A 19291-nucleotide genomic window follows, 5' to 3' on the forward strand; every position below is an offset into this window, starting at 1 on the left:
TACCAATGAGCTAATAACTGTATAAGTAAAAGGTAAATTGCATAACAATTCTAGCTGTTCTCTTTCAGAACGTGTGCGTCCTAGCACTACACATGTCTTTCTTTTCACAAGAAGACAACCTGGTCCCTTTCTTGTTTTACGAGGAAAGCACTAATCTCTTTATGCTTTCCAAGGAGTCGAAACTAAGTTTCCTCTTCCAGGAAATTTTCAGACTAAAGAATTTCGACTAAGGTCGTCACTTTAAAGTCTGATTGCTCTAAAGTGCACGCCCTAATTTATTCTGCCCAATTGTTGGCTGCGGTCCCTAATTTTTCCCAACGAAATAATTCCTTTCGTCAGGTTTAGACGGCTCTGATTCTGTGAACGACAGTGCGTGACAATTTCCCTTTGAAAAATGATAAGTGGACATAGGTTCCTACCAAGTAGTTAGGGTTGGTGTCTCAAATGTTTCCTTTCTAAGGACCATGTTCAGGTACCCCGGTCAATTTCAATGATCCGGAATGATGTCCCTTTGAAGTTTACACTCATATGGGGGGGGGGGGGAGGGAGAGATGAACGAAGAAAGGTCGAAGTGACTCTTCACAAAGAGTTGTATGGCTTAAATGCTCAGTACATTCAACTTTAACATTTTCTGTAATTTAAATTTCGACATTTCACACACGCAATCATTCCATCCCTCTGTCATTCCATCCATGTGTAGCCCACAGCTTTGTCATAGCTGGAGAGAATTCGTGACACTCTGCTCATGTATACGTCATAACTAGACCGTGTGTCACATACCATGTAGAGATCCCCTGCCACTAGGTTAAGTTCACAATAAAGCTAAGGAAATTATTACTATATGATTTTTTTTAAAATATATTTTCTTGAGGATGACTTTTAGACTTCATTATCAAGCCTAAGGTCACCATTTGGGAAATTATATATTATCAGCATTTGTCCACGTATATGTATAATATTTGAACCAAAGAAGGTATTTGATGCAACCTTAGGCTGCTGTGAATCTAGATTTAATAGTATCTCATGTATTCAGAGTCACATCCTCTGCCCCAAAAGTTCAGGTCAAACACAAGGGAAGTCAGTGGCCTGCTTCCTTATCAAGGCTGTCACTTTTTAACTACTTCATCTATTTTGATGAAATGTTATTCAGTTTCACACTTCATGATGCAGCTGGCAGGTATGTAGATTGAAGATCATAGACATTGGTAGGGAAAATGGCACAAGATGGGTATATACTTTGCTGTGTGGTACTCGTGTGTGTGTGTGTGTGATTTGGATTTTTAACGTAGTTTTAAACAATGTTCAGTCATTTCGCTACGCTGTCTGCAGTATGACAGTTTATAGTGATGTCTAGCAGTGGGGCATCATGCCGCATACATGTAGCATGTGTGTGTGTGTGTGTGTGTGTGTAGTTCGTTGATACCAATATAATAATTTGCTTGAATTTAATTGTTTATATATGCATGAATTTATTTGTTTAAAGCAGTCGATCAATTCTCTTGAAATGAGTGTAAGTGTGTTTGAGTTTGTCTATCTGAATCCGTACAATGATCGTCTTTATATGAGTTTTTTTCGAATTGTTTGCATTTGTCGTCTTGTTTGTATAGGAATTGGGTATTCTATGATTTCATGCATTACTTTAGTTGATATGAGTTACGAGAATCCGTTGAATTCGCCGATCTTAGATGATTTCATGTATGCTAAGACTTGAATGTCTTTATTCGCTGGAAATAAAGTAGATTCGTCATGTAATGAATTTCATTCATTCATTTGTGTAATTGAGACGAGAACGGCACCGTTATGTCTCGTGTAATGTTAAGGGGAATCAGTAATGAAATAGCCATTAGGAAGTACATTAATCTTGTGAAACTCTATTTTTTCCGATAGAACGATATCTGACATAACGAGAGGGGAGTAATGATCTGTTCCCAGTAGGTCAATTTATTTTTTAAGGGGAAGTAGCTCCACGGACGTATCCACGGAAGTATCAACTGAAGTATCTACTTACGTATCCACCTACACACACAACGTTTAAAGGGGCGAAAAGAGGCGAGGCAGTAGGGAGGTCGGAAAAGAGAAAAAGCGAAGGGACCTAGAGGAACCACCATAGTGAACTCAGAGAGGACCGGAATAAGCAGGTTATGAAGTTGTACAATGCAATGACTTCGATCTTTCACTCGATTATATGATGATCTAATTATATCATTTAAAACAGATCGGCTATTTATTTGTATAAATATATTTGTGTTTGAAAATCGGTGAAAGGTTTATTCCAGAAAGAAGCGTATCTTCCAAAGGTAATGTATTATCCCAGTTGTTTATGTAATTGATTAATTTTTTGTTTTTCCATGTACGGGGGCTCGTGTCATTCTGTTCTATATATCTGCTCAGGTCTCGATTTATTCCATCTTTAATTTCATACTTTATTTTAATATTTACTCGATCCGGGCAACAATACCGAGGGCGATCACCCTCTAGATAACGATAGCCAAATAAAGCGGACACCTGGAAAGAAGGTATAATCTCATAATACCACACCACCAGTAGCAAACCGCTACAATCTGTCTATCTATCTATGCATCTATCTATCTATGTATCTATGTATCTATCTATCTTTCTTTGTTTCTATCTATCTATCTACAGTCCAGTACAAAATTCTTGCACAGTTAGTCAAACATAGCGTGCCGAACGTGCTGGTCCAAATACTACCATTGCTTCAGTCCAGCTATGTCCATGTTGTTGCTTTGGGGTTTTGTGCCATTTTCAGCGCAAGAAAGGCTAAGTATGGGTGAGAGCATAACTGGTGGAGGAAGAATCCGGGAAAATCCCGGTAATAACCACCGACCCACGGGAAGCTACTGGCAGCTTTCTCATACACATATATAGGCCGAGGCCGAGAATCGAACCCTCCCTCGCGGCCAGAAAGAGATTTCAGCGGTCGGTAAAGGCGAGCACTTTAGACCACTGGACCTCCCCACAGGGGCTCGTATCCTTGCTTACAATTGACCTGTCATATATGTACTATATAATAACTACATGAATGGACACTTCTCTCCTTTCTCGGGCGACCCATTCAAGAATAAACGCTGTTATTTCAAGCTACATTTCGCGTAGCGTAATAAATTTGGTACCGATGTTTAGCCCGCTTAATATGCAAGAACAACGCGCTGAATGGAATACTACCTTCTTATTGGTCAGCTGAAGTAAGTTATAAATAAATACAGGACGTCATTTTCTTTTAACCAATGAGAGGACAGTATTTCATTCAGCGGGATCTCACTTGTATATTAAGATGGCGCGATCACGGCCATGTCGAGCAGCAGCTTGGAAAAATAGTCTGGCATTCCTTAAAGGTGTGATAATAAGCCAGACTTTGGATACGCATACAAAGTCAAATGCCTGAGAATCGGTACCAAATTTATTACGCTACCCGAAATGTAGTTTGAAATAACAATGTGTATTCTTAAATGGGTCGCGCGAGAAAGGAGAGAAGTGTCCTCCCTTGTAGTTATTATATATAGTACACGTATGACAGGGCAGTTGTAAGCAACGATACGAGCCCCTGTGGGCCTCCCAGGGTCTCAACTATGAATTTGGGCAAGGCACTTTATTCCAACTGCCTCATCACTACATAACCTACTTGTGTTGTTTTGCCGTGAAACACTAGACCAAAGCAAAACCAAAAATTAACCTTCAATTTCATTAAAGGACAATATTGCAAAATATGAAGAAAAAAAATTAATTCCTTGTAACTCAAAAGGAGTGTTTGTTTGTAAAAACAAAATCTAACCATAAAGTACATGTAAACTTTTGGAATTTCATAAACAATCAAATTATATCTTAAAAGAAGAAATATGTTGGTTTTGAATTCTATAAATATCGCACAGGAATAAAGTTTTCAGATTCGAACAAATGCGGCTGTTACCATAGAAGCTAATGATTCCATATAAACATTAATATTATCGAAGACGCGCATGCCCAATCTGATTAAAATCTGATCTTCACATTCCTCAGTAGAGATCTGATGGACACCAATAAGAAGTCATGTTCTGTTGACCCTATAGTTCACCAATCAAATCACAACTTTCAAAGGTGTGAGAGTGACACTTCATATGGAATACATCGTTATAACTGCAAAGCCCCCTAACACTAATATGTAATGCTTTATCTCATAGGCTACTAAAAATAAGTGGACTGAGAATTCCATAGGTCACCATGTAGGATTGTGGAGATCTGATTTTAATCATATTGCGGAAGAAAAAATGTTGTTTTGGGTGAAAATCCGCTTGTACAGACGGAATTAGTTTGATCACGAAGCTGGAGAAAGAAGAATCAAACGACAATGCAGAGTATAAAATGGAGCTAGGTGCTTCCAACATATATGGAAAGTGACTTAAAGCAATTTGAAAGGAGAGAAGGTTGTTGTTGTTGTAGGGTTTAACGCCATTTTGCAGCACACGATAGGCTATACATGGCGGCCAGTTTTCATGGTGGAGGAGGAACCCGGGAAAACCCCAGAAAGAACCACCGACCCACAAGAAGTTACTGGCAAGCTTTCTCACATACCCACATTACCGAATCCTAGACTCGAACCCACGCAGACAGAGGCGAGATTGCAGTGATCCGTAACGGAGAGCGCTTTAGACCACTCGGCCACTCGGGGCCCCCGAAAGGAGAGAAAGAGGGGAGTCTCAAAACCATTATACAAACGCTGGATTATTAATAATCTATTCTGAGTTTCCTCTGACCCTTGCCACCCCATTTTTTATATTTGGACATTTATGTTGGGGTGTATGGTCAGAGCGCATTCCCTATCGAAAAGTTGGAATTCGCCGACACCATTTGGTGTCGGCATGGGGTAGCCGCTTACTAGCCAGCCCAGCAAACTTGAACGACCTTTCATTGAGATATAACTGCATGAAATCGATAGGAATAATATTTATTTTTTCAGAAATTTCGATCATAGCATTCTTTAAAATGGGGTGGCAAGGGTCAGAGGAAACTCGGACTAATAATAACCTAGATAGTACAAGAATGTCCAGTCTGTGCTTGCGAAAAATTTAAATCACAATGAGTGAATTGGAACAATGATTGGAGACGATATTGTGTCTGTGGTGCCAGACCAGAAAGGTGCCACCAAAAGCCAGGTTCATCTGCAGTTCCAGAAAAACAGCCCTTTTCAGGGCTAACCAAAAATCTAGAAAAGAAACACTATTCAATTTGCCAAAGTGTGAATGTGGAGTAGTGTGATTATAAACACTTACTCCTTTCCTGATGTGATTGTGTTTGTGTTCGTATGTGTTTGTAAGCGCTCAAGTACGTTTGTGTGGATGGTAGATTATTGGGTTTTTTAAGCGCTAAAGTACGTTTGTGTAGATAGTACTGAGTATGTTGTTGTTTTTTTAAACCTTCCCGTGTGTGAATAGTATAGTATGGTTGTTTCTGCTTCTCTGTGTGTGGATAGTAGATTGTGGTTATGTTTTTACCTTCTCCCGGGTGTGGATGGTAGATTTTGGGTTTGATTTGGCATCTCCGCGTGTGTGGATAGTAAATGGTGGGTTTGTTTCTGCTTCTTGGCGTGTGTGGATGGTAGATTTTGGGTTTGATTTGGCTTCTTCTCGTGTGTGGATAGTAGATTGTGGTTATGTTTTTAGCTTCTCCCATGTGTGGATGGTAGATTTTGGGTTTGATTTGGCATCTCCGCGTGTGTGGATAGTAAATGGTGGGTTTGTTTCTGTTTCTTGACGTGTGTGGATGGTAGAGTTTGGAGTTTGATTTGGCTTCTGCGCGTGTGTGGATAGTAGATTGTGGTTACGTTTTTAGCTTCTCCCATGTGTGGATGGTAGATTTTGGGTTTGATTTGGCATTTCCGCGTATGTGGATAGTAAATGGTGGGTTTGTTTCTGTTTCTTGACGTGTGTGGATGGTAGAGTTTGGAGTTTGATTTGGCTTCTGCGCGTGTGTGGATAGTAGATTGTGGTTAGTTATTTGTCTCCTCACCTCTGTGTGGATAATAATATGAGAAGAGAAAAAATAGGGGATGTTTTCCTTCGCGTCCGTGATTTAGATATAGAAACTCAAAGCGTTCGTCGTTCGCGCCATTCTACAGAATAAGCAGAGTAGATGGCAGTGTCAGCTTTGTTCAGTGATTTAAGAAATAGTTACTTTTGGGTGGTGGATGGTGAATATGCAGTTCAAATAACTGAAAGAGAATGGATGTTACCAAAGAGCCTTGACTATGTTAACCAACTGAAATTAGCCAGGGAGATGATAGAGGGGATAATAGAAGAAGAAGTGAAGATGTTGAGAGGATTAATTAATCCCCCCACCCATGTCAGAGTGGGGATAATGAAAGAAGCTATGGATAAGGTAATAGAAGTAAGATGTTATTTTAAAGAGATAGAGCAATGGTCAGAGTGGTCCTTTGTCAAAAGGGGTCGTGAACAACTGAAGAAAGAGGAAGAACAGATGAGAAAGGTGATAGATATAGAAGTGAAGAAGATCAAGGAAAGTTGGTTAAAGGAAAGAAAAGAAAGAGAAAATATAAAGAAAAAGGAAGAGTTTGAGAGGCTGACCCATAACTGGATCAAAATCCAGAACAAGTTTAAAGCCATGGACCACCCTGACTGGATGCCAGAGTCCCAAAAGAAGAAGAAGACAGGAATAGTGGGAAAGGTCAGGAGATGGCTGAAGAAGTGAAGGAAATAGAAGAAGTCAAAGGCCCCTTTCAGGTTCCCTCATTGGCCTCGAAAAGAAACTGACTTTCTTGCCTAACTCACCCCCCCACCAAAAAAACTTTTAAATGTTGTATCAGTGTTTGTCTCTTGTCTGTGTTATATAAATCTCCCATGTTAAATTCCCATTGTCTCTGACAGTCCCACCATGTTAAATTCTCACTGTCCCTAAACAGTCCCACCATGTTAAATTCCCATTGTCTCTGACAGTCCCACCATGTTAAATTCTCACTGTCCCTAAACAGTCCCACCATGTTAAATTCCCATTGTCTCTGACAGTCCCACCATGTTAAATTCTCACTGTCCCTAAACAGTCCCACCATGTTAAATTCCCATTGTCTCTGACAGTCCCACCATGTTAAATTCTCACTGTCCCTAAACAGTCCCACCATGTTAAATTCCCATTGTCCCTAGACAGTCCCAATCCATTGTCCCTCTATAGTCCCACCCATGTTAAAATTCCCCATATTCAATTGCCCTATATCGTCCCAGGGTGTTTTTCCTTCTTTGTTATCATTTGCCCTATGGTACAACCCCCATCCACTGCCCCAAAGTACAACCCCCTGTTTTGATTATATATTTCTCATTTGCCCTAGAAAATCCCACTACGCTACTAATGTGATCAGATTTTAATGCTTAGTGCATTCAACTTGAACATTTTCTGTAATTTAAAATTCGACACTTCACGCACGCAATCATTCCATCCATGTGTAGCCCACAGCTTTGTCATAGCTGGAGAGAATTCGTGACACTCTGCTCATGTATACGTCATAACTAGACCGTGTGTCACATACCATGTAGAGATCCCCTGCCACTAGGTTAAGTTCACAATAAAGCTAGGGAAATTATTACTATATGATTTTTTTAAAATATATTTTCTTGAGGATGACTTTTAGACTTCATTATCAAGCCTAAGGTCACCATTTGGGAAATTATATATTAGCAACATTTGTCCACGTACATGTATAATATTTGAACCAAAGAAGGTATTTGATGCAACCTTAGGCTGCTGTGAATCTAGATTTAATAGTATCTCATGTATTCAGAGTCACATCCTCTGCCCCAAAAGTTCAGGTCAAACACAAGGGAAGTCAGTGGCCTGCTTCCTTATCAAGGCTGTCACTTTTTAACTACTTCATCTATTTTGATGAAATGTTATTCAGTTTCACACTTCATGATGCAGCTGGCAGGTATGTAGTTTGAAGATCATAGACATTGGTAGGGAAAATGGCACAAGATGGGTATATACTTTGCTGTGTGGTACTCGTGTGTGTGTGTGTGTGTGATTTGGATTTTTAACGTAGCTTTAAACAATGTTCAGTCATTTCGCTACGATGTCTGCAGTGTAGCAGTTTATAGTGATGTCTAGCACTGGGGCATCATGCCGCAGACATGTAGCATGATGTCCCACCCAGTCACATTATCCTGACACCAGGCCGACCAGTCCTAACACTAACCTCTTAATGATGTGCGCCAAGCGTGGCAGTTGTTAGTACCATTTTTGTAAGTCTTTTGTATGACTCGGCCGGGGATCGAACCCACGACCTCCCGCATCCGACGCGGACGCTCTAACCACTAGGCGACCGGAGTGGTACTCTTGTTACTTAAATTAGCGATGTCCTGTCAGATCTCATTGTTTGGTGCGAGCTTCAAATCAAAGTTGTAGATTTTGAGAGGGTTTCTGTACATGCTTTTGCCAAGAACCCAAGTGACACTAATGCGAAATAGTTGGTGTGGTGAGCATATGCAGCTTAGCCACCTTTTTCATGGAATTTTCATAAATTTTCTGTTCATGCAGCTGTGGCAGTACAGTATAGAATTATAATCGCATAAACAGGAAGATCATGCACACATGCTATTTTTTCTGAAGATTTATTTCTTAACATAACTTTCCATTAATTTCAATAGCACGTAATTGTTGATGTACTGCTCCGGTGGCCTAGTTGTTCGAGCGTCCGCCTCGGATGCGGGGAGGTCGCGGGTTCGAACCCCGGCCGAGTCATACCAAAGATTTTAAAATGGTACTAACTGTTGCCTCGGTAGGCGCTCGGCATTAAGAGGTTAGTTTCAGCACTGCTTGGCCTGGTGTCAGGATAATGTGACTGGGTGGGACATGATGCGGCATGATGCCCCAGTGCTAGACATCACTGTAAACAACCACATTGCAGACATGGTAGCGATATGACTGAAAATTTGACAAAGCTACGTTGAAAATCCATATCACACTTAAGAACATTAGACTTGCAATATGGATGAATATGGGTAACAAATAAATAAAAAAATAGAGGGCTCGTCTTTTTATTATTGATATAACGTAAGCTTTGAATCTGGAACACTTTCATGCTCCACATTACACTTGCTTTATCCACTTCTCTAAAGTTGCATATTAAAACTCCCTTGCTTTAGGGAGAGCACGTTAATATGTATTAAAACTATTTCATCCCATCCACGACAGAAGTATGTCTTGTATTATGACATACATTAACGTGAAAGCACTAACAATCCACTTTCACGCCGTATACGCTTTAGAATACATGTAAAAGGTTGATTTGTCACGTGATCATATTGGCGTCGCCAAGGTCTATCTTTAGACGAGGAAAGCCTACGTGCGTCGAAGTTTAGCCGTCTTCAAATCAGATTTGCAGCTTTGTTAGATCGAACATATGCTTAATTTCAACATTTATCGACATTTCTAATGAAACAGAAAATGAAAGTAAAGTCAAAGTTTTGAAAATGTATGCAGTAGAGCCACTAGAAGGCATGCATTTGGAACTTCCTCCAGGGCGCGTTTGAGAAAATTTATTTTTAAAGACACGCCCCATGATGTATTTAACTGGATACAACCAGATCGGGTCATATGTCGCACATGCATGCAGTAAGGTAACGAACATATCTCAATTACTGTTTATATAAGTAATTTAGGTATATATCGATCAGCTTTACACTTAATGTAATGATCTTTTCTGTACAATGTGTCAGATTGTGACAATCCTTTTATGTAAAATGTTCTCTTATTCTACAAATAAAAGGTGTACAAGGGGACTTATTTTTCATTTGCACAAAATTAAAATCAGTGCTTGGAACGACACAACCCCAGCTAAACAAAAGATGAAAACATCTCTATCGAAATGACCCATCTGAGATATGTTCGACCAGGGTACACGTGTCATTAAGTAAAGAAATCTTCTCGAAGTAAATATTAACGATAAAGGATGACTTGTTCGTGACAAATACATATATTTGCGTGAAAAACTACCTTGTTAATGCATGAATTGACATACTAAAGTCTATATTTATTAAGATACGTGTACTTAAACAAAATATAGCTTAATACAATAATCAGTACTATTCTTTATATTGTTAGTTCATCAACAATTTTATTCGGTTTTGTATATTTTATGCTTTTGTTACACATACTGTTTCGACTAAACCAAACAAATAATAATAATAACAAAACCTGTCTTAACGGATACATCAATGTAATGAAAACCTGCTTACTGAGAACAGTATTAAAGAAACCCATTCCTTCATTTCCTTTAAATATTAAACTTATGTTTTAAAGGAAAATTATCTAAAACTGACAATTTTTTAAATATCTTTGGGGTTCCTTTATAAAGTTTCACTGAAATGGTTTTATTATGATCATCATAATCTGATATCAATGACGAAAACTAGTAGACCGTTCTGGTCGCCTCAGTGGTTAGAGCGTAGGTCTCGGATGCAAGAGGTTGCGGGTTCGGACCCCGGTCAAGTCATACGAAAGTCTTGTAAAAAAAAAAAAAGGACTGGTGTCAGGATAATGTGGTTAGATGTGAGTGCTAGACATCATTATAAACTGCCACACTACAAACATCGTAGCGATGTGACTAAAACGGCTAAAGCTACTTAAAAACCCAACACACAAACACACACACACACACGAAAACGAGTACGACTACACTAACAACAAAAAAGTGATGCTTTTCTATCATTCTTGTCAACCAAAACCCTTTTTAACGCCCCACCTTACAGTACATGCACTCAGACAGGTTATTGGGGCCTACCGCACTACGCATCTGTGTTGAAAATCAATTGATGTTAAAAATAGAATTTATTTATGGCCAGCCTAAAAACACAAAAGCACACTTAACCAGGTTCCACCAGTTTAAATCATGTATGATACCACATATGTATGACAGTTAACAGCTCATCTGTCGTAAACCGAGTTACTCGTATCCTCGCAATACATGACAAAGTCCCCTGCCCTATGCCTTATTTTAAGGTCAATACGCGCAACCTTCAAACAACCTTGAAGTGTTCCGGAATTCCCGTACCGAGCAAATGATATGATGCAAGGCATTGGCAAAGGGTATGTGCTAAATGGCATGCACAGTGTCAGTATGCCGGTATAGTGCGGATACCGCGTGTCTTCATCCCCCACATTGAGTGTATGTGCTATAAAATACAGGCAGTTGGAATTTGTTACAGATTGAAGGGATTACGATTATTGCTAGCAACCATATGTTTAATAAGGATCCGGAATTGCTACTTGGAACATTGCATTCACAACGAAAACGCGACTGTATCACCAGGTAGGATGTGTTTTACCTTTATAATGTCATTTTTACAAATATGTGTACGCATTTAGGATTTCGTTACTTTCTTGACCAAATTAAGAAAACGGCTGTCGATCAAACCCGAGTGTTAAGGGACCGACGATTTAATTCAGTGGTCGTTATAAGAGGTCGTTTAAGAGGCTTGCTTGATCAACGACTCTCGTATTCAACACTTTTCTGTACTTCACTGAATATTTACTCCTTTTCGCCCATGTTATTTTTGTTTTAGAAATGCGGTGTCCATCCCCAGGGGGAAATGGGACGGTGGGACAGACGAGGGTAGCCAGAAAAAGTGTCGAGATGTGTTATTTTGTTGCAACATAGGAGAGGATATGCTGGAACATTTGGATGGTTGATTGGGGTTCACGTCGTACCTGCACTATAAAACTATAAAGCTCCACAGAAAAGGCCATATGATGAATGCTTGTACAAAAAGGTTAATAACCATCTAGTAAAAGTAGGGAAAAAACAATGATGAGATTGCGGGGATAAAATATGACGGAAATTTAAATGGCGTTTATAAAGTGTGATAGATAATTTTGTTTGCTCCCAAGCTTTTTTTCAGGATAAATGTTAATTCAAGAAAATATTTCATATGATGAAATTTGTAGTAACGATCGCATATAGGTTGGAAACCAAAACAATATATTATAGCGTGCTTCACAGCGAACGGGTCATTACAAAAGAAAAAAACAAAACGTGTTCAGGTGGGTCTTCACGTTTTAATGTGTAGGAGTGGGTTATGTAATTCTGACCAATCCTCCCTTCTTGATGTTTCAGTTGAAGGAGACGATTTGCATAAAGAGGGTTTGGCCACATGGAGGTTTTTATTTACAGCATCATCCCATGATGCCTGCCACATACAAAATAAGGATTTGGTATTTAATTATGTTTAAAATGATTGTTACTTTCGAGGGAGTGATAGCTTATTATGTCTAGCACTGTGGCATCATGCCGCAGACATGTAGCATGATGTCCCACCCAGTCACATTATCCTGACACCAGACCGACCAGTCTAACACTAACCTATTAATACTGACTCTCAACCGAGGCAGCTGTTAGTACCATGTTTGTAAGTCTTTGGCGTGACTCGGCCGGGGATCGAACCCACAACCTCCCGCATCCTAGGCGGACGCTCTAACCACTGGCCACCGGAGCGGTCAGAGAGAGAGAGAGAGAGAGAGAGAGAGATTCAAGCATAGTTCATCTTTTATCATAAATACATGCATATATTTTGCTGTTGATTTTCATCCTCCCTCATCCAGTTCCCTTCTACTTGTAAGTGAGGGCATAAAAACAAATTCGAATAGTTGACTATAATCACTGGATACAGGTTGTAGGAATCGGTCACTTTTCTCTGTCATTTTATTTTGCATAGCAAAATTTAACAGAAAGATACTAAACTAAGGATGCCTTACGTTAGCTGTGATCTGCATTAAAACATTTATCGATCGAGAGAAAAGACACTAAGTCACCGAGTCACGCAGTGTTCACGAATAGACCAGAACTGCAGGTAAACTATATAATAAAAGAAAAACATTGCGGTACAGTACATATGTGAAAAACTCCGTGATTGCCGGCTAAGGTCAAAATTCGGTTGGTCATCGACCTGACATACGTACTTTATCCATTACAGCTGAATGAATTTACATACGAGTATTTTGGCAGTTTTAATACAAATTTGATTACATGTATACCTAAAGAATGTTTACATTTCGGAGTGCAGGTGTAAATATCTTCCATTTGTGTGTTTTTTAAGATACTGGTTTCATTAGGAACGCACGATGCTCTCGCCCATATGGCTATACAGTATCAAAGGTATCAGACCACATATTCTTAGATCTGCAACCAATTCCAGATTTTCATTTTTGAATATAGTGGAATGTATTCAAATAGTATTCTAATATTTGAGGATTGTATTCAAATAGTGTTCGAATATTCGTCAGTGTTCCTGAAGGTATCTAATCCATCTTTTGTTTTCTTTGTCTACGTTAGTATTTATTGACAACCACTACCAGACAAAGGCCAAAAAGGATTAAAAAGGTTAATCACCTACTCGAATGATTGAGATATCGGTGTTTGATTGGTTGAATGCAAGTGATGACGTAAGTTCGAAATTATCAATACCAATCTACCAAACGATATTATTCACACACCTTCTCGTTTGTTTGTCCACACCCTATTACCGATTTTAAAAACAAAATGCTTCAGTTGTATAAAAAAAATGCACAAAACTAATTTATTTCATTCATTGATTTCTAAATTCTAACCTGGCTGTCGTAAGGGGGTTACCGACGCTGTCAACTTGTTGACGTTTAGAATCAAAACGTAGTTTCTTTAATAACACGGTTGCCATATTTGCATGAGCGAGTTTCAATCTGACTAAAATCAGATCTCCATTACGCGTAGTTCACGAAGTACAGTGGACTCATTGGCAACATTCAACTTATAAACTATAATAATGATAAGACTGAGTTTTGTAAATTTTTATAACCTTGGTGCTTTTCGTTTTTAAAATCTGTGGTCGTGGTGGTGGGTATAAACACACGGGAGGGTGTGCGAAAACTACATTTAAATACGTTGTTGGGGTCTTAAGGTTAAAAAAAAACAAACCGCTTTTTACCCCACCCCCATCCCCATTTCAGCTAAAAATCAAATGAATGTATATTTTATTCTTGTTTATCTTCCAACTTAGTATAAAATAGAAACATTTAGTCAAATTTAGTCAAAGGAATCTGACGATTTACGTGCTCCAGTGCAGAAGACGGACGGTAAATTGCAAAATCCCAATTACCTGTTTAGTCAAATGTGGGGTTTATGTCAGATCCTCCACCCACCCACCCCAAGTGATATCTTTGCAGACAATTTCATTGAATTAAATTTCGATAGGTTGATTGGAAGTGTCCGGAATTTGTGACATAGTCTCTCTCCGGTCCGTTTTAAATCTTACCCAACCGGGTTCCGGTCTTGGAAATTAACTTACAACATGTACTATCTGATACTTATTTAATCCCATTAAATTTTTCAAATTTCAAAGCGAACTTATTCCTTCTGCGCATAATTTTTAAATCTGTAAAAATAAACTCGTCAGTAGTGACAGCAATATTAAAGAGATGTTCTTTATCGATCAGTACTATTTTTAGAAGATGGATCAGCCTATATACTGTACTTGATAAGGTCCTTGGTTACGATGGAGATGTTCGTGCGGTACAGCTAAAAGTCGGTACCGTTATACTGACACACAACGTGCATGATACTAACCACTGCAACCGTTTAAATGAAAATAAAGGCGATGAAACTAAAGTGAAAACATTATCTGAATCATAAATAATGCACTGGAAATAGAATATAGACTTTGTCATTAACTTGTGTGTCACACATTCCAAAATAATGAATTAAAATGACTTTTTAATATTTTTATAAAATTCATAATTATCAATCAAAAGGTTACTGTTGTGACTACATTCAAAGTAATAATTAAAGAATTCAGATGACCCTGTATGACAGATAATAATAAATACATATAAAATAGAAATAATATTTGTCAAAGAATGTCATGTGTATACACCATGCAGGATACCTTTTGATTTAAAGACTGACAAGGATTTTTAAAATATGGTAAAACATTCTCAAAATCATAAGTATGTCATTCTCAAAATCATAAATGTCACATAATTAGGTCATGGATTTGTATCATTTTTAAATTATATGCTGAATATTCCTCAAAAGTGCAGTTTGATTATTATGTGAAAAGAATATGTAATAAGATAAGAATTCTTTATTTCAGACTACATAGTCCATACATCTAAATTAAAATATAGATATAAAGTAAAAAACATTGTAAACATAAAAGAACATATATATCATTCATACAAGTATACAGATACATCTACATAATTAACTGCACCCTGCATTGTTATGAATGAAATTAAGTGGCACATTTAAAGAGTAATTTGTTCCATCTGCTAATAATATGAGAATTTAAATGAATGGCATAGTTTCAAAGAGATTTCAATATATAGTTCTTACTATTATATATTCTTGTCATCATTCAGGATACATACTTTCTCGTTACTTCATCAAAACTGAATACATTATAATTTAAAAACATGTTGGAAGCACTGTTCCATCTAGGAAGACCTAATAGAAAATGAAGACTATTATTATAACCAATAACTAGTTTTGTTTTCATACATTCACTAAAATTTGTCCACAGAGGAGCACAATACAAAGTGCAGCAATAAGATTTGAATAATTTAATTTTGATATTCAATGGACAATTCTTAAATTTACATTGAAGCCTGTTTGTTTGAGTACACAAAAATTGGTAATGTCCCATCACATCTTCATTATCTGACCGATTGGATTTCAAAATATGACCCAGTACACATACATTATTATTATTATTATTGATTTTTGTTGCAAATACAATACAAAGATCACCTAAATATGAGCATAAATGTCTAATAAACATATACTTCATTGTTATTCAAATTATTTATTTCAAAATAATTACATTTATTAATTTTAAAATTGTAATAAAATATTAGCCATTATTTTACAATATTATTTCTGTTATTATTTGCGTTTATCATTGATCTGGTAAAAAAAAAAAATATTTTCTCATCTAAATATTTGAATAATTACTTTGGAATGTGTGACTTGTAATGAAATAAATAATCACGTCTGTATCCTACTTACATTACATTCGTACGATTAGGAAATGTTGTCAAACCAGTTCCACACTTTTTGTTTTTATAATGTCTGGCATTGCAGGCTCGGCAGTGCCGTTTGGATTCGGATAGACATGGATTTCACCATTGACCGAAGGGTAAGATCCGAACAACCTAGAGTCTGTAGCACAGGGGCTCGTTACAAAGAAAATCAAGGGATGGGGGTTCTAACCTGTAATAATATATTACAGGTTAGAACTCCCATCCCTTGATTTTCTTTGTAACGAGCCCCTGTGGTCTGTAGTTCAACAATAAGTATGTTTCAGGAGTCGACAATGCACTGTGCAACAACGTAACCATCAATCAGCACCAAATTTACCAAAATCTGTTTTTGCCACCAAATTTAAACGCATAACATCGTACATAGTCCGAGTTTCCTCTGGCCCTTGCCACCCCATTTTTTGATATTTGGACATTTATGTTGGGGTGTAGGGTCAGAGCGCATTCCCTATCAAAAAGTTGGAATTCGCCGACACCATTTGGTGTCGGCATGGGGTAGCCGCTTTCTAGCCGACCCAGCACACTTGAACGACCTTTCATCGAGATATACCTGCATGAAATCGATAGGAATATGATTTATTTTCTCAAAAATCGTGAGCATAGCAGTCGTCATGTCTTTGATCCGCTGACAGAATAGTCGAAAGTACGTCGTTGCTGAAATTTGACCTGGATCTGGTCATTTGCATTCCGAGTCACATGACTATACAAATCTCGGAACCTACGTGTCAATGACATCAGAGGTCATATAGTCACGTGATATCGAAATAAACAAATTTCCCAAGTTGTTGTACATAGAATTTGGACATATTATATAGAAGTCACTTAATATTCGTAAATAAATATAATGCACACTTAATTCTCAACATATTTATTCTGAGAGCAACGAACAGAAACCTGTCGGTATCGCAGCAGGGTGAAGAAAACCGTTTTCAAGAAGTACCCAACACGTGTCAGCGATGTTTTTGTCGGTGTCACGTGACTATCACATTGACACGTGCTCTTCATAGTGAATCTGGTTTTCTTCAAAATTTATGCAACATTTACAGATTTTCGTCGTTGTTTTCACAATAAATATTTTGAGAAGTTTATGTTTTTTAATTTTTCTATAAAAATTACATTACTTTTATTTATATGTTCGATTTGTTTTCCTACAGCAACACTAGAAAAGATCTGTTGTTGATATCACGTGACTGATGACCTCTGATGTCATTCAGATGTCGGCTGCGAGAGTTGTGTAGTCATGTGACTAGGAATACAAATGGCCAGATCCAGGTCAAATTTTAGCAACGACGTGCTTTCGTCTCGTGTATCAGGGGATTAAAGACATGACGAATGCTATGCTCACGATTTTGGAGAAAATAAATCACATTCCTATCGATTTCATGCAGGTATATCTCGATGAAAGGTCGTTCAAGTGTGCTGGGTCGGCTAGAAAGCGGCTACCCCATGCCGACACCAAATGGTGTCGGCGAATTCCAACTTTTTGATAGGGAATGCGCTCTGACCCTACACCCCAACATAAATGTCCAAATATCAAAAAATGGGGTGGCAAGGGCCAGAGGAAACTCGGACTACATCTTACATTAACGATATATACTGCGGACTCGAGGTTGTTCGGATCTTACCTTTTGGTCAATGGTAAAATCCAAGACTATCCGAATGCATACGGCACTTTCAGACATTACTTGTCCAGACGTCAAAATCGGTGAACAGTTATTGCATTTTTTCCAATATGTCATAATCTGAACGAAGTGTGTCGAGCTGTTTTAAAAATTGAACTATTTTTTAGTACGACTGGCTTAAGTTGGAAATTAGAAGACACAGTTAGGATAAACTAGCAGGGTTGGAACTACCCAGGGGTGCGGTCTCGTGTCTTCCCTTGTGTTGTATTGTTATAGGTTAGAACCCCATCCCTTGATTCATGGACGGATACTCCTAATTTTCTTTGTAACAAACCCCTGTGGTTGTAGGACTAGGCTGTCTATCTACTAAAATTAGAATATTTAGCGTTGCACTTGCCGTAAACAACTAATTCATTTTTACATAGTATAAAACGTTTGCATAGACGGAACAATGTTTGTTTTGAAATTTGCAAGGTTTAAGGGGATTATATAAACCTAAGCTACATAGTAACTCTGACCAATTTTCCAGACCGGATGTGGGGTTTTATTCATGATGGACCAGTGCTAGGTTTGCTGTAGCCTACACTATACATGTAACTGTATGCAGGAACATTTTGACTGAATACAAAATGCCCAAATCGGGCAGTGATTTTCTGCTAGCCTAAGTTAATACAAGATTGGTGTAACTGAAACCAATACAGGGAAATTGGCCTCGTAAGATGTGTATTACAATGAATTGAAATGACCTTGTGGCTTCTAGTCCTTCTCAAGTAACATCTGCCAAGGCCAGTAAAATGAGAACTAGTTTTCTGTCTCAACAAATCTATGAAGTACACAGTTCGGTTTTATGGGTACTAAAGAATTCCCAGCATACAAGGAAATCATTCTGAACAAATCATAAGAAGGACAAAAGAAATAATACTTGCACAATTGGTGATGTGCTAATGCACAGCAAAAATGAGTTGCAACATTTACTGTAACATAAAACTCTCGACGCCTACAACTTAAATAGTCATCAAATTAATCTTTAGGTGTGGTGTGGAATGGATTTTCTTTCAGTGTGGATATTTACTGTAATGTATTTTCTCAGTTTGTATAATGAATATAATGGGCCTTTATAAATCACAAGACTAATGTTTTCAAGCAAATTGTTGGCCAGAAATTTATTTGCAGAAGAAACCCTTCTCCCAAAATAAATTCAACAGTTTGGCCCAAAATGTTTTCCAAAGTCACATCAAATGGTACATGTACATCTTTTGATTTGAACCTGATATCTACAATTGCTGTTTGTAAATAAAAATTTCAGTGATATAAGTGATCCTACAAATTGAGGTAATATTTTTAAAAAGGTATGCATGTTTAATTGTACAAGGCACATAACCATCATAATGTACATGTTCACTAAGCATGGTAATAATAAAGGCTAAAATTCCCCTATAGTTCAACTAAGATCATCATCAATCAATTTTAGTTATTTAATTATTAAAACCCTGAAACTGGCTTGTGATAAGAGGAATTTTGACAGACTTTTATACCAGTACATTGATGTGTAATTGCCTTTTATTTCATAATATTAGCACGATTACCATAGTTTTGTAAAATGGGGT

The 19291-nt window shown here is 37.8% G+C and overlaps 1 protein-coding gene across 5 annotated transcripts in view; it reads left to right on the forward strand.

Annotated features, from left to right (window-relative positions):
- The first annotated feature begins 1052 nt into the window (after window positions 1-1052).
- LOC149791595 (sialin-like) overlaps window positions 1053-19291 on the forward strand; it is an 83538-nt gene continuing 65299 nt past the window's right edge. The window contains exons 1-2 of one of the 5 annotated variants that reach the window (XM_089970147.1): window positions 1053-1177; window positions 1954-2138. The gene's annotated coding sequence lies outside the window, so the exon portion shown is untranslated. Of the gene's footprint in view, window positions 1178-1887; window positions 2139-10910; window positions 11306-17747; window positions 17768-19291 lie in introns of those variants that run through there. The other 4 variants (XM_089970146.1, XM_089970145.1, XM_089970149.1 and 1 more) reach the window with 4 other exon arrangements.

The sequence above is a fragment of the Sinohyriopsis cumingii genome, chromosome 9, assembly GCF_028554795.1.
Source record: "Sinohyriopsis cumingii isolate HCF-2022 chromosome 9, ASM2855479v2, whole genome shotgun sequence".
NCBI classification, from domain to species: domain Eukaryota; kingdom Metazoa; phylum Mollusca; class Bivalvia; order Unionida; family Unionidae; genus Sinohyriopsis; species Sinohyriopsis cumingii.